Raw genomic sequence first — 18,022 nt, forward strand, 5'->3', positions numbered from 1 at the left:
GGTAGTATGTGTGGGTGTCCTTACTGTGTTCTGGTAAGGGTATGTGTTGGTTGTGATGATGAGATGCATGTGTTAACCTACACTTCATGACTGTCCAGTCCAGTCATGGCTGTAGACTGGACTGCCTTCCAGCTTACCCCTGTAGCTGCATCCCAGACAATGTGTGGGGTGTGGTGTTAGGTGGGTTTGGCAGTGTACATGGCATAGAGATTACATTCCCCCAGGATGGCCACATACACAAAGCTGACATTAGTAAACACCAGTAGCTGACTAGTGGACATGCCTGTATGAGCATTCAGTACTACAAGTACCAAGTACTGTATTTAGTTTACTTATTACTTATGAAGATGTTTTAGACAGTGATGCTCACACGTAGATATTTGTGTTATGGATGTGACAACACTGGCTATTACAGAAACATTGAACCTACCTTTAGCAGCAATCCTCCTCTGAGGAGTACATCACATCCTGATAGTTGATTACAGATGATGCAAGTGTCTACAGGTCTGTTTCCTTTTCTGGGTATATACTCACATATCCACCAGAACCATAAGGTCTGTTGGGCACAGACAACTACTCCCCAAACAGAGTCATGTATCAATAGGCTCTGCTGCCACTATCAACATGATCAGGATATAATCAGATAGTGTAAGCCATCACCTATGAAGCAGCTATTACACATGGGCAGCAGTCTCCTACATATTACACTGCTACTGCAGATGTTACAGTAGAGTTAAAGATGATATGCAACCTGTTTCATTACCAGTACTGTGCACTACCTTACATGCAGTATTTGCAAGTGGCTGTTAGGTTGGCAATGAGAGTTTAGGCTACACAAACCTGGTAGTTCAACCAGTGTGTCTGTACTCTCAATATCCACTCTATGTAATTGCCTATAGACATAACTAATGTTTGCATAACATAACAGAAATGCTATGTAAAATGGAATACAGATCTGCCTAAAATACTGTACATTACACAGTTATTGGCACAATATCCCACGATGCAAACCATATTTGCACAGTAAGCCCACCATTGACATGTTCATCTTACTTATACACCCATATATATGTCTACTGTTACAATATATTGACATATACTATCCCCTGTTATAGCACATACTTGTTGGACCAACCCTGACACTGACAGTGGCTGGAAGAGAATTGGTGAGTTCCAAGCCGATGTATATCATCCCTTGTGGTGTATGAGGAGTTTGCCTTGTGACCTACAGCAGTACACACTTAGAATACTTCAAGCATTACTTCTGCTCAACAATACATCACTACAAGATAACTATTTCCACTATATGCATTGATTACACTGTAATTCTTACAGAACAGGTACTAAATACACAGACATATTAAATGTTATACATACCTTCTTAGTAACTGGAGGTGTTATTGACTGGTATATTACTCGTTTTCGGTTTGCGTTTCAGTATTTTGTACTGTTCTACAGGTAGATACAGATGGTTTGAATGTGTGACAAGGCATCCTTTTATAGTTAGAGCTCAGTAACGTGCTATCCTGATAACCAATTAGTGTTCCTAAGTAGTTAATTACATGCACATCAGCTGTGCAGTGACTGCCTTAGCCAATACCATGGCAACAGTGGATTATAACTGAGTACTCCACTTGGGTGTTGCCCCTTTGCCTTACTTGTGAGGAAGACAGCCTGGAAGTGTTGTTTGAAATCTATTGCAACAGCTGTATGGGGACAAACACTAATATATTGTGTGTAATTCCTAAAGGATTTGGTCTAAATGTGAGTACTGCTGTTAGATTTCTGAACATTGCTACTTGTGCAGGGTTTGTCTGTACCTAATACTTCTGCATATGTTTCAGTCAGCCAGGATATTTGACCAGCTCAAGGCTGCATGGCTATGCATATAATGTTAGGGGGTTTACAGTGTGCTTACCAGACATCTTTGGTTTGGTGTTAATCTGTATCATACTGTGCTGATAATCAGTAATCGGTAACGCTTCCTGGTGTAATTACTTTTCAACCTACTGAAATGGGAATAGTTCAAACAAACCCCGTAACATCAGCAGCTGTTCCATTGTATAACATCAACTATTTCACATAGGGCCATGTTAGTGTGTCTGTGTCCAGGTATGTTAAGGTTTCAGCAGATGTCGTACAGTGGGTGAATAATTGGTTAAGGTATGACAGTATGTATTGTTGTAATTAGTTTGGGTGTGGGGGAGATGTTGGTGGGTGTACATAGCAGATGCAGGTGTGTAGGAACCACTTTTATGCATCTTCTATATGTGTGGGGGTTCTTTACCTATGTGAACACCTATCCCTTAGTGGACTAATACTATGGTAAGTGCAGGCTGATTCATTAAGGCACTGTTAAATGCTTCCTGTATAGCATGCAGGTACTGTTAGTCCTTGAATCCTTTTGGCAATACATCGGAATGTAATAAAGTTTTGCTAAATGAAAGCTGTCTGTGTATTTCTGTCATGGATATTTGCAGTCATTGTAGTTATGTTGGTGACTGTGTCCATAGAACATATTTGTAATAGTGTATTGGCATATACTCTTCATATGTTATGTTCATATTGTTTGGGGGGGGGCAGAATGTGTGATTGCTATGGTCCATGTTATACTCAGATATGAACACTTCAGATGCTGTATACACACATGTATGTATGTATGTATGTGTGTGTGTGTATATATATATATATATATATATATATATATATATATATATATATATATCTGCACACACACATGTATATGTATATAGATATATAATATATATTATCGCATACGTTTATCTGTACCGCCATAGATGTGTAGATGTTTTTAACCTATCTATATATCTACCTATATATGTATATCTCTATATATCTACATGTATCTATGTATCTCTCTCTCTCTCTCTCTCTCTCTCTATATATATATATATATATATATATATATATATATATATATATATATATAGCATGCACCTTTCATTGGGTACATGGCGGTTTGTCCTATTTCCACACAATCCTCCCTTTTGTGATTTAATCTGTCTGAATACACAACTGGCATAGGTACATCTCAGGTAGCATAGTGGTAGGTTACTCTGAGAATGCTCCAAAATACGAGTGGAACAACTCTAAACACGACCAATAATCCAAAGAAGTTGTTGGTGAGGCAAACCAAACACGAATTGAGTCCCAAAAATAAAAGTCGTTTATTCAGATACAGCACAACAAAATTAACGCTCTTGTAAACCAAATCATGCGTTTTCATCCCAAAATAAGGACTTCATCAGATACAGTCTGATGAAGTCCTTATTTTGGGACAAAAACGCATGATTTGGTTTACAAGCGATTTTGTTATATCTGAATAAACGACTTTATTTTTGGGACTCAATAAATGTTTCTTTGGATTATTACTCTGAGAATGGTGTACATGGTTGCGGGTTCTAATCCTGGAAGGAGTTATTATTTTACCTCTCAGAGTAGGCACTGGTAGGGAAAGTGTGAATAACACACATTTAAGTGGTTGTAAGCCAGTTTGCTCGTGGACTGCGTGACGTTAAACAAAGGTTAAACCTGTAAAGCGCTTATCCGTTTAACCGCGTTTAAGCACCGTTTACTGTTGTGAAACCTGCCAAATCCACTTACAACTGCTTAAAAGTGCTTTAATCCACCTGCATCCAACAGCCCTTATTCTGACCCTCAAAATAAATTAACAGCTCTTGAACCTGGGACCATGAACACCACAGTCACTGACTTTACCACTAAGGCATCTGAGATATGTACAAATGTTATGTGTTTAGAATATATATTTTACTACAGGCATTCCTCACTACTGAAAACAAATGTGACAGTCAGTTGGTGTACATATGTATGATACATGTTAATGTTCATATGTTTGTGGAATTAGGTGTTGCAATGTGACATGACAGGGTGTATTATGGATGAGAAGGGTTCTTGTTTTGTGTCCTTTTTATATTGTCCCCATACTCCATGTTTACCCCTCCAGTTCACTTATTGAACATCCAACCCAGGCTCTCCTTGATGCATGATTTCATTACCCATCAGTCCTCCCCCAACACAATCTCCACATACACAACAACCATCCCTTCTATGGTGAATTAGGTTAATATTAATAGTTATAATACCAGAGCTGCATGTGTTTTGTGTACACTTCAATTCCTTTGGATTGCTTCTGTGTCATGAAATGTGTTCATAGATGTTTATATATATATGGCTATAGATTTAACTGTATATATATATATATATATATATATATATATATATATATATATATATGCAGACATCACTGACATGCATATATATATATATATATATATATATATATATATATTAATTTGTAACAGTTATACATATGTAGACTTGTATATGTTGATTCGCAAACTACAGTCCATTATAATGTACTGTACTTATGTAAACAAAGTGACTGTCCCATTTGTGGCCAGTACTGTGGAATGCCTATAGTATAAGGTGTAGTCTAAAGACCATGAAACATGTATACAGCTCAGATGGCTTAGTGGCAAGTCCCATGACTATAGTGTTCATGGTCCAGGGTTCTACACCTGCAATGCTTTAAAAATGTTTTTTACTCCAAAATAAGGCTCATTTAAGCAGTTGTAAGCATGTTTAAAAGTGTTTGTGTGACATTAAAGCAGTTAAGCAGTTAAACAGTTAAACAAACTTTAAAATGTATAACCTGTGCATTCAAACATGGCCACATCTGCTAACTACTCAGGATATATACATGTCAGTGAAGTAACATCTCACTATGTGCTTGCATAACATTACATTCTCTGTTGACTTTACTTTCCAGCACACGTGAGTTTATATGGGTGTTTCAAATGTTTATTATATTGACAAATTCTACCTCTATATGCAAGCTGCGGTTAAGGTATACTTTTTAACATGATAAACATCCCTGACTTTATTGGGATTTGAAACTCGAATGCACAGATACTATGCAAATGCTGTAACCATTACACTATTGACATTAACATTGCTTCTGCCTATTTCCTATTTAGATGATTTTTATGTGTAAGCTAGGCTAAGCAAAGGGTGGAGGCACCCAAACCCACTGACCTTCACTTACTCTTGAAATAAAAACATATCAAATTAAATGGGAGACTATAAATTACATTCCTAACTAAATTAGGCATAGCTCCTCACTGACACACTTCAAGGGGAACCTTGATGTGTGAATGGGTAACAGAATATACACCTCTGGGATCATGTGTCCCAGAACCATACAGCCAGGGGGTGGGGGAGCCCCTCCAGTTTTATAGCTGCAAGACCTGTTGGGGAAATTGAATGGTGTTGATTTTTCACGTTAACATACCCTCTTTAGATCACTAAGTGCCCCTATCACCCTCCACCACCCCAGTCTTCAACAGCTTCCGGCAACTCTGCCTAGAATCACTTCATTGGCTATGCTTGACAGAGGCTCAGTTACTTCATCAATGGTGCGGAAAAAGCCAACACACTGTAGCTATGCTTCTAATTGTCCTTGGGCAGATAGCCTACTACCTATCTGTGAACCTCTAAAGTGCAGGCCATCACAGCCATAATATGAGAATAAACAAAGCTTTCAGATTATAATATACAGTGAAATATCACCATGTAGTCAGAAAACAGTTAAGTACAGCAAGAACATATATAACATTGATACTTAATCACTCCAAAAGCCTATCTTGGAAGCTAAAAGACTTGTACAAGTTTAAGGCTTTCTATTGCTTACCAGTAGGTTATCTACAGGAAAGATGAGAAACAAGCACAGATGGGAAACATGCATGCAACACTATCATACTGGCTTATGTGTCAGCCTTAGGCTTTGAAATACTGGCCAAGGCTATTGGCACTCCCATGATGCCTTTTTTAGGGAAGTTTCAAAGGTGAATCCCACCTCTGTAAACAGCACAATAGCAGAATCAGTGAGGGTTATGCTACTCAACACCAGGGGTTGTGATCACAACATGGACGCACTCACAGCACTCCTCAGTATGGACAATGTCAAAATCTGTGCAGTAACTGAGACCTGTTTTAAGGCTCCTGAGAGCACACCAGCACTACCAGACTACAACCCATACCATACATTTTGGACACAGAACATGGACTGACACAGACATGGAGGGGGTGTATCCATATTCATCAGGGATACCTACACCTCCAGGTTAGTGGGGCAGCATGATACCTCTGAGATCATCCTTGTGCAGTTAACATCAGCCACAACTGCAATGCAAACGGTGGCCTGCTACAGATCACCCTCCATGACCCAGGACCACCACTCCACCTACCTGGAGACAGTGGAAAACATAACAGTTCTACCGCACACCCTGGTATTGGTCGATGTCAACTACCCTACCATTAACTGGGAAACTTACTCAAGTACTCACTTCCAGGCCCAGCGCTTCCTGGCATTTATAACCTCATATGCCCTGCAGCAGATGGTAAACTCCCTAACGAGGGGTGGAAACATATTAGAAGTGGTAATCACCAACATGGGCGACAGGTGCACCATAGCGGAGGTAAACCAGTCACTGGTTAGATCTGACCATGAACTATTCACTGTTTCCACACCCAACCATCTCCCCCACCCATGGAAATCACAGTGTATACCTTTCTTACAGCTAAATTCACACTACTAGAGACAGGGGTAGGGGGTTTTGCAGCCCCCACACTAAGGGAAAACACTGCTCAAGATACAGACAAATTTACAAATGCACTCTATAAGCACCTACAAGGATGTATGGATTGTGCCATCACTGGTAAACCAAGACTCACTCCTCCTAGACAAGGACACCATTCTGGTGGACCCCTGCAATAAACAGGCTATACAACAGAAGTAGGACAGTAGTCCAGAAAAACAGCAAATCCCAAGAAGGGCAGACATCCATGACCAGTATTAGTAAGAAACATAGATCCCTCATGAAATCATCCAAGGCTAACATCAACAGAAAAATAAGCAAGGATTTGAAAGATAACCACAAAGCCTTCGTCGGCTATGTCAAGGATCTAAGTGGTAACACAGATTTGCACTGTGCCAGTGCAATATAGCACAAAATATACTGACCCTACTGATATCGCCAACATCCTTGCAGATACATTCATTGCAAACTTCACCCCCTAAAGAGCCCACAACAATACCTGAAAAGTACAGTATCCCAGACATCAGAGACACACAGGTGGAAATGGCCCTCGCTAACAGAAATACACAGCGTCAATGGAGGCAGATGGTGTCCCAGACTGCATCTTGCAAACACTACAAGACAAACGGACCCCCCACCTAATTAAGCTTTTCAACCTCAGCCTCTACACAGGCTACATGCCCATACAATGGTGCGTGGCAATGGCTATTCCACTCCACCAAGGTGGAAACACAACTGACCATGGTAACTACCCCCCCCCATAAGCCTGACTAGCCTGGTCTGCAAAGCTATGAAGCGCATACTCATGGCACTCATTAACAAAGACATTGGTAACCTCCAAACACTTGACCCAACCCAGGTCAGCTTGGTTGAGTGCAGTTCATGCCTAATGAATCTGTTTGACGCCTTACAGACAGTCACCAAGACATTAGATGAGGGGAGAAGTGGTTCACACATACTACCTGGACCTCGCCAAGGCTTTTGACACCATTCCCCACTCAGGTATTATTGATAAACTCACCAGCCTGTACATACACCCATGCATCACAGGACGGGTTGCCAACGGGCTTACACACACAACTGACATGGTACGACTAGCGGTCTCCAGATCCAACTCTTAACCAGTCACGACTGGTGTTCCACAGGACTCAGTCCTGGGACCCCTACTGTTTGGCATATACTTCTCAGAGGTACAGGCAAACACAGGTGGACTACGGCAGACCATGTTTGGCAATGACTGCAAACTGGGAGCCATACTTGACAGTCCAGCTGACACAGACATCCTTCAAGGAGCCTCACAGAGAACAACACAGGGTGTCAAAGTCATGGCCTCCAGCTAAGTGCCACAAACTGCATGGTCATTCCATTGTGGAATATTAAGTACCCACATATTAACACATAAGTGGCAGCTACTTTAATACAGATGAGGTAATAGGGTATCTGGGGACTAAGGTAGGTAGTGATCTCTCCTTTGACAATCATATCTCCAAAGTAGTTAGGACATCCTTCTATGTAGGCCATCTGACTACTAAAGGGTTAGCATCTAGACATACTGAGGTTATAGTGCCCCTTTACTCATGACTCATCAGTCCCATCATAGAGTATAATAACCCATTTGGGATGTACCTCAGAAGACACATCCAACAGCTGGAAGGTCCACAAATGTACCTTGCCAAGAGGATTACTGGCCTCAAACATATGTCCTATGCAGCCAGACTGAATAAACTCCTACTTTACTCAGTGGCTTCTCGTTTACTCAGAGATGACCTCTGCTGGCCAACAAAGCCATGTCGAATTCAGCCTTAATGGATATGCTCCACCTATGGGAATCCATGTCACAGTGAGCCACACACTGTAGTGAGCTGAACCTTGCCACAACAATAACTGGAAGATGCTAGAGGGATGGATTCCTGTCACAGAAACTCCCCATACTTTGGAACAACATCCCTAATTACATTATGCAGTGCCCCTCACTAACACTCTTCAAGAGAAACCTTGAAGAGTAGATGGGGAACAATAGATACAACCCAGGGATCTAGCCATTGGCTCTTCCTCACAGAGGGGCAGTTACACACACAACTGACATGGTACGACTAGGCGGTCCCAGATCCAACTCTTAACCAGTCACGACTGAAAAAGTGTTCCACAGGACTCAGTCCTGGGACCCCTACTGTTTGGCATATACTCTCAGAGGTACAGGCAAACACAGGTGGACTACGGCAGACCATGTTTGGCAATGACTGCAAACTGGGAGCCATACTTGACAGTCCAGCTGACACAGACATCCTTCAAGGAGCCTCACAGAGAACAACACAGGGAAGTCAAAGTCATGGCCTCCAGCTAAGTGCCACAAACTGCATGGTCATGGGTCTCCATTGTGGAATATTAAGTACCCACATATTAACACATAAGTGGCAGCTACTTTAATACAGATGAGGTAATAGGGTATCTGGGGACTAAGGTAGGTAGTGATCTCCTTGACAATCATATCTCCAAAGTAGTTAGGACATCCTTCTATGTAGGCCATCTGACTACTAAAGGGTTGCATCTAGACATACTGAGGTTATAGTGCCCCTTTACTCATGACTCATCAGTCCCATCATAGAGTATAATAACCCATTTGGGATGTACCTCAGAAGACACATCCAACAGCTGGAAGGTCCACAAATGTACCTTGCCAAGAGGATTACTGGCCTCAAACATATGTCCTATGCAGCCAGACTGAATAAACTCCTACTTTACTCAGTGGCTTCTCGCTTACTCAGAGATGACCTCTGCTGACAACAAAGCCATGTCGAATTCAGCCTTAATGGATATGCTCCACCTATGGGAATCCATGTCACAGTGAGCCACACACTGTAGTGAGCTGAACCTTGCCACAACAATAACTGGAAGATGCTAGAGGGATGGATTCCTGTCACAGAAACTCCCCATACTTTGGAACAACATCCCTAATTACATTATGCAGAAAAATGCCTCACTAACACTCTTCAAGAGAAACCTTGAAGAGTAGATGGGGAACAATAGATACAACCCAGGGATCTAGCCATTGGCTCTTCCTCACAGAGGGGCAGTTAATGAATCAATAGGGTGGCAAAAGCTGACACATTTTGGCTATGCTTATGAATGCCCTCAGGCAGTTAGCCAAGTACCTACCTATGAACCTATACATACAGTATCAGTGCATGCTGATAGCTTAATTTACTGTTCAGGTGTTGACTTACCTTGCACCAATGGCAGTTGTGTGTGCAATAGTTGAGGGCTGCCTATGTTGGATGCACACATTAGACTGCCTATACATGACAATTTACAGGTATTCCTGTGTGTGTGCCATCCATTTCTACTGTGTGTGTAGGTGGAGAAAGATGTCAGTCCTTAGGTGCCTACACTGTCGGTGTGTGTGCTATACATTCCCTCCTTGCCAAGGCATGGGCATACTGGGCACGCCTCCGTCTGCCTACTGTGGCTGGCTCAGGGTGTTCATGGTCTTGAGTACCTCTGTGCCTGTGGGGCCTATGGCAATGGTGGTGGGCTGTGAGGGTCTTCACCATTCTGTCCCTGATGCAGCTATTTCCGCAGGATCAAATTGTGTAGCATGGCACATACTATGAAGATGTGGGCACACGTGCCTGGAGAGTACTGCAGATATGTCCAAGCAACGGAACCCTGATTTAAGCATCCCAAAGACATGCTGTATGATGATTCTGGTTTGTGCGTGTGCCTCATTATGGCATTCCTGCATGGGTGTGTGTGCATTTCTGATGGGAGTCATCATCCACGGTTCCAGTGCATAGTCAACATCCCCCACCAGGTGGCCTTATGGGATGTCCCCCCTGGCAAATACCTGATACAGCTGTGAGGCATGCCAGATGTGGGATTCGTGATAGCTTTCAGGGCTGACAGCACACACATCCATGATAATGCCCTGGGCATTGCACATTGCTTGGCAGTTGATGGAGGGGTATCCTTTGCAGTTTATGTAGTGCCTACCCTACTCACTGAGTGGTGACTTGATGTGTATGTGCGTGCAGTCTATTGCACCCAGTACCTCCTTGTATTCTGCCACACGATGGAAGAGATGCATATTGCTGCCCAACACCTGCATTTGGGGGAAGTATATGTGCTCACTGGCATGTGGTAACATGGCATCCAGGAACTGGTGAAGTACCCTGGATGCTGATGCCTGTGAGATCCCCATGATATCCCCAGTTGGCCTTTGAAATGTACCTGTAGCTAGTACTCTCAGGCTTACACATACCTTTGTAGCCACTGGGATAGGTTTCCCTCTGTTTGTTCTGGCTCTGAGGTGTGGCTGACACAGCTCCACAAGTTGCTGTAGGGTGTCCCTGTCCACCCTGTAATGCTCTACTATCTCCAGATCATGTACCCCCTGATAGGTTACCCTGGGTCTGAACACTCTTCTCCTCCTCTGGTGCCTGAGGTGGTTGTGTGCATTATCCTCCACACCACCTTCAGTCTCCAACACATGCTGGTGGATCAAAGCTATGACAGCCCCTAAACATGTACATACTAAAAGTTCCCCCTCTGTATACACCAATGGTGCAGAGTGTATGAGAATACACAAGTGTGTGTGAGGTGCTTTCACACTTTATATTATTTTGTTATGGATGCTACTGATGTCATTGGGTGTGTATCAGCAATTACAGCTGCAGGGTATCTTAATTATGGGTTTTACAGTGAGTACTGCAAGTGTGGAGCCTTTAGTGTGGAGTTATGCTTGCCTGTCTTGATTAATCTGTTGTCCTTTAATTCACTTTTAAACCAGGATCCCCACCCATTATCAGGCATGCATCCACCTGCCGTCTTCCTTCTTTTTTACTTTCCCTACCCAGTCATGTGTTGCAAAATGTGTCTTGTAGCTGATATACTGCAAATCTGCTTTGTTCTGCTGTGACATTTTACTGTTTTCTTTGCAGTACAGTCCCTCCCCTTTCCTGTTTTGCAGGTAGATGCCTGCAGCCTTGTTAGCTGTTGTCAATGGCTCACTGTAGGTTCCTAGGTGTTAAATAGTCATTTGTACTCCAATTTCTCTGCTGCAGCATTTCCTTATTTCTTTCCTATATCCTTCCTTTTTCAGCTCAAGTGCGCACTGCACAAACCCATTTACCGGGTTTAAGCACGTTTTCATCTCCGTTCACATGCATACCGGGTTACCTTGTGTACTCTCAGCTAAGCAAAGCTACAGCCAGTTCGACACACCCCTATCCTGCAGCTTTGCTTAGCTATGGGCAAACTGGATTAGCAATGCTTCAATGTTTGCTTACAGAAAAGGTAACACACCCCTCTCTTGATGTCATCTTTATCTCAAGGGCACACCTCGGTGTTATAACGCTACGCTGTGAGGTGCATCCTTACACCATCGGGGAATCTGTGATTCACAATTACTCCTCTCATTTGCATGGCATTGCCTACTAATTCCTAGTTACCCTGCATAACACTGTCGCAGCCCCTTAGCAACCCTTGCGCCATGGTGTGGTGTAGCATGCCTGCCATTCACTATTATGGGGAAATCATGATATGTGTTACATTGCAGTTTTATTCTATATTTTTCTATTTTCCTTGCTATCCCGTTTGCACGCCGCTGCCCTGCGCTTCCACTTCACGATAGTGCGAATATAAATATTAAATGTTAATTTTATATTTTGCACATTTTTTATGCCAATGGCTATATATTTATCCATTGGCATATATTAACAATATAATACATGTGTTTGGTCGGCTGTCATGGCTCCAATTTTATGTTTGCAAAAATGTAAACCGTGTTTTATGGTTTACATTTCTGCATGCTTACACTCCACCTGCACCACTTCCTGGATCACTACATACATTCATTTGCATGCTACACTGCTGCACATGGGTTAATTAGCATACAGGGCCCAGGAGCTGTGCAGGTGTAGCGTACACAGGTAGTGCACGTGGAACAGCTTGTACCTGGATTGCTCACCAGCCATATTTGGTGTTAGAACGCCGACGCTACGCCTGCATCTGGCGTTAGCTTCATGAATCCCAGGGGATCATTTACAGAGATTTGTTCATCAAAAAACCCTATGGTGGAATGAAAGTCAATGTCTCCAAAGCAATAAGTCTGTTCTACAAGTCCTGGTATACCTACCTGCTTTGATAAACGCTCCTCTTCCTGGTGTCTTTCTTCCCTTTGAAGTTTTTTGACCATGGGTTCTTTTTGTTAGTTTTATTATTTTTATGCCTAAAGTAAGTCCCAGCTGTTTTTGGACAAGCTCCTAAATGTTCAAAGTTGCAATTTATATCCCCAGAGTTGAATTCTTGCTGTAAATCTCTGTTGTGCCTCCTTCTTTGTGTTTCAGTCTTTCAGAATGCCTCAGAGACTGGTCTGTGTCTAAAACTACTTCCTGTTGAATCACAATGTCATCCTCACCTGAATTTATAATATTGCCCTGTCCATCATCCGAATACACTGTCGTGATTGGTTGGTTTTGTGCTGAGACACTAGGGGGCGGGGGATATGCTGTTCCCTTTGCAAATGCTTCAGAATCCCTTTGCAGTTTTCTGTTTTTCCTGTTTTGAATGGCACAACATATGTCATCTATTTTCTTGAATAAATTATTATAATTTGTGGAATAATGTTCAAATAAGGCATCATATGTAAGACTACCATTAGTGATGTCAAGATCTCGAGAAAGTTTATCCAACTTCACATCATTTTCATGTATTATAAGGTGAATTATGTCCATGCCTGCCTTATTGAAAATATTAAGAAGGGCTTTGTGAAAGTCAGAATTCAGATCCACCCCATTAGGGAACCACCACAAATGCAGACCCTTGGGAATAAGACCCCTCTTTAAATTCTCATGTAAATATGCATTGTCTAGTTGAACTTTCTTAAAAGCTAGCAGTTTTTATTCAAATAGCTTAAGTTGCTCAACGAAGGTACGCTGCCCAATAATTTCATGGTTAGGGTCCACATTATTAGATATCAATGTGGTAGAGAAAAAAATCAAAAATATCACTTTTCCAAGTATCAAAATCAATAAATTGTCGGTTGGATGGTTCCCTTATATTCCCCCCTGCTCCAAGCTGATTAGACAAGGCAGCAAGGGTCCCAGAACATTGAGTTAACTGAGAAGAAATAACTTCAGGGGAACCACTGCTGCCATGAAGTTGTTGATTGATTTTCTCCAGAAGAGAGGCCAAATTGCCTATTCCAACTCGAATTTGTGAGACCAGGTCAATGGTGGGAGACCCAGAACCTCTACCAGAAGTCATAAACAAGTCCAGAAGAAAAGAACCAAGAACCACCAGTAGTGAAGGGAGAGGCCCAGAAACCACACAAACCAAAGTCCAAACCACAAATCCAATTTATTGACAGCAAAAACAGACCAAATGCAGTCAAGCACTATCATCTTTAGCAAAGACCTCTTCAGAACTGCTTGGCATGGTTATCTCCGACCTTAAATAATCTTAATACATCATGTCATCAACATGTGATTAAACATTCACATGACTCAACTTTAGTTTAGTACACGTTAATTATAAAACTTCAACAAAAATTGTTGCGAATGTCAGTTAAAATTGCATAAAAAATGAGCAATGAACATAAGTGAAACAAAATAAAGATGAAAATAATATTGAAAATAGGAATAGTTAAAAAATCAGTGTTACAGCAACAAATGTATGAGTAACATGGCATAATCAGCCATCAAGACGTTTTAACCTTAGTATAGGTGTAATAGAACAACGTTCATTCAAACCAGGGAGGTAAGGGCATCACACACAAGAATCCATATGACCTCTTTCTTGAGAAGATGCTCATCAGTGTAAAAGCCCCTTGGATCTGGTTCCAAGAAATCAGTCACCACAAATTTAAAAAGGTGACCAGGATAGGCAGAAATATGTCTGTACAGTGCGTTAAATTGTCTTCCGTTTCTTGATTTCATTGAGATGTTCATATATTCCCTCTTTCAAGGCTCGACCAGTCTTGCCAATGTAAAATTCTTTACACTGTTGGCAAAGTGCACCATAAACCACTCCCCTGGATGAACAATTAAAATATTTTTTCACCTCATATTTCTTTGACCTCTGGTGATCCTAATTCAGACAAATCATATGAACGAGCCTTGATTGTTACTTTTTTTCTAAACACCTACCACGTTGTTGATGTGGTTAATCAATTTTGGCCTATTGTTACTTCCATCGACAATGGTAATGTACTATTTGATTCCAAACCTAACATAGTATTTAGGAAAGACAAATGTTTTAAAAGTTTACTGGAAAGGAATTTGGGTAAACATAGTACTAATAGACCAAAAGGTATGTACAAATGTAACCACTGTAACTACTGTCAACATATATTCTGTTGAGTCTTTTTTCATCAAAGACAAGAAATATGAGGTGAAAAAATATTTTAATTGCCCATCCAGGGGAGTGGTTTATGGTGCACTTTGCCAACAGTGTAAAGCATTTTACATTAGCCTTGAAAGAGAAAATATATGAACATAGGTTCATACTAGGTTATCTGCCCTGGGGCAATTATAAGCCTAGCCCGATTCTGTATGGCTTACGCCACCCCTTGATTTGAGTATACTGTGCCCTTTTTAAGGTTTAGTTATAGGTTCATAGGTTCATACTAGGCTATCTGCCCTGGAACAAAGTAAACCCACACAAACACAGGGAGAAGATGCAGATACCACACAGAAGGCACCCCAGCCAAGAATCAAACCCAAGAACCTGCAGCTGTAAAGCAACAATACTACCACTGCAACATCAAATCTCAATGAAATCAAGAAAGGGAAGACAATTAATACACTGTACAGACATATTTCTGCCTATCCTGGTCACCTTTTTAAATTTGTGGTGATTGATTTCTAGGAACCAGATCCAAGGGGCTTTTACACTGACAGAACATCTTCTCAAGAAAGAGCTCATATGGATTTATGTGTGTGATGCCCTTACCCCACCTGGTTTGAATGAATGTTGTTCTATTACACCTATACTAAAGCTAAAACACCATGAGGGCTGATTATGCCATGTTACTCATACATTTGTTGCTGTAACACTGATTTTTTAACTATTCCTATTTTCAATATTATTTCAATTTTTATTTTTATTGTTTCACTTATGTTCATTGCTCATTTTTTATGCAATTTTAACTGACATTCACAACAATTTTTGTTGAAGTTTTATAACTAATGTGTACTAAACTAAAGTTGAGTCATGTGAATGTTTGATCACGTGTTGATCACATGATGTATTAGGATTATTTAAGGTTGGAGATAACCATGCCAAGCAGTTCTAAAGAGGTCTTTGCTAAAGACGAAAGTGCTTGACTGCATTTGGACTGTTTTTCCTGTCAATAAATTGGATTTGTGGTTTGGACTTTGGTTTGTGTGGTTCCTGGGTCTTTACCTTCACTGCTTGTGGTTCTTGTTTTTTTCTTCTGCACTTGTTTAGGATTAAGACTTACTTATTACTGCATGACAATAGCATCACAAGCAGTACAATGCCAGTGTTACGGTGCTGCTGTGTAACAAACACTGATAGCAATCTGACTATGCCACAATGCTTCTGCAAAGCATTCAGCTTCTATCTTCTCTTTAAAGTTAAGCATTGAAAGTAGAGATTACCATTATTCTGGTACAGTGTTATTTTCTGCTAAGGTATATATGAAGTATGAAGTAATACATATGCAATACCTATATGTTCATTTCCTAATAAGAGGAAATATTTGAGTTCCTAATGGAAATTCTGTTCATAATCTACGTGTAATATTGTTTTAGTAAACTTGTTTAATGATTTTTTTTTTCAGAGTTATGATGGTAAAGACACAAAAGTTGAAGTGGTCATGAATGGCATAGAAAACCCAGCAATGGATCAAAAGGAAGCAGACCTGTATGAAAAATCAGAGAAACTGCCTAGCACGTACTTATAGCTGAATACAGAAGTTCTAAACAAAATTCATTTTTCATTCAAGTCCTTATTCTCTTTTACAAGTATGTTTGTGGCTTCCTAGCTCCGTGACAAGATCTGCTTAGAGCTACTGAAGAACATCTGCCTACTACTGGGATAGAATTATTCTTGTATGACCCCACTAAGATGTACTCTTCTCCCTTTGATTTGTGTAAATCAGTCATTTTCTGTGGTGGTAAAAGATAAAAAATGGTGGTGACCACTTTAGCCTTTAGTGAAGATCAGATGACCAAATGTATCACCACTTTCCAATCTGGGCATGTTATTTACTGCTGATCCTCCTTAGAGGGAACACAGAATGACATCACATGCAACGAAAGCTCGGACATGACTACATGGAAACAGACGTGCGTTTCCAGATATACCGGCACTTCAGGTCACCAACTAGGGATACAGCAGTACATGTAGGTGACCGAGATTCAAAACAGGCCTCCAAGTTTCAGTATATAATTCATCTGTCAGAATAAAATGCTTAGGGACATCTGAAAATATACATTACTGGCATTCTTTTTGGCAACACAACCAAAACAATAAGAGGATTACCAAGTTAGTTGTTCTTGAACTTTCTGTACTCTGCTCTCAACAAAACTTTAACTCAAGGCCAGACAAAAACAAATAAGCTTCCTTTTAAAATCAACACTAGTTTCTACCCAGAGTAGATCCATAATGTTATGTTGTTTGCATGAGAATTTCCTTGTGCTTCATTCTGCATACTCTTCTCATGTATCTTTAGTGAAATGTCTCACCTATATTTTAAATATAAGAATTGTATAAATCACACTCCAGGTTAAATGACAAAGAATACGTGGCAGTGGAAGGTACAGCTGCATGCTTGATCATCCATGGATCCCTCGCTTGAATATTCCAGCAGTTTTTGATAAGTGACAAAAAATATATGGTTTAAACACATTTTGGCTGAAATATTTTGCTCCTAACTTCTCCATGTATGGTGTTCTGTCCTTATATTTCTGTACTCATGTAATCAACTCTGTGATTGTTGCAGCTTGGGGAAAGGAGAAATCTATCCTTGTAGGAATGTCCTTTGAAGGATGTAACTTTTCTACAACTGACTGAATGATGACTCAAGTTTGAAAATGTATCCTTAGTAAAGTGCCTATCTTGCCACATCAGACATGGATCAAAGATACAAGTGTATGTGTTTTCTATGGGGTTATAATCAAATTTTTGATTCCACTTTTCCATTGCTGTATCACTGAAACACACACAAAAAGGCATGATTTTTTTCCTGTGGCAACATTCATTCTTTTGCTTAGTGTATTCAAAGTTTGCCCATGGGGTAGAGCACTGAAAATACAATGTATTTATACTATGTTATGTATAACTATAGAATAAATGGGGATGTAGTATACTGTTGTAATTTTTTTAGGAATGCAATAAATAATTTCACAAACCAGCAGGAG

The 18,022-nt window shown here is 40.7% G+C and overlaps 1 long non-coding RNA gene across 1 annotated transcript; it reads left to right on the forward strand.

Moving 5' to 3' along the window:
* Positions 1-1,728: 1,728 nt before the first annotated feature.
* LOC122805791 lies at positions 1,729-18,015 on the forward strand. The gene is made up of 2 exons (XR_006365447.1): positions 1,729-1,764; positions 16,441-18,015. It is a non-coding gene; the product is annotated as an uncharacterized LOC122805791 (long non-coding RNA).
* The last annotated feature ends 7 nt before the right edge of the window (positions 18,016-18,022 follow it).

Source organism: Protopterus annectens, chromosome 7.part0, assembly GCF_019279795.1.
Source record: "Protopterus annectens isolate FY-2018-M chromosome 7.part0, PAN1.0, whole genome shotgun sequence".
Lineage (NCBI taxonomy): Eukaryota > Metazoa > Chordata > Ceratodontiformes > Protopteridae > Protopterus > Protopterus annectens.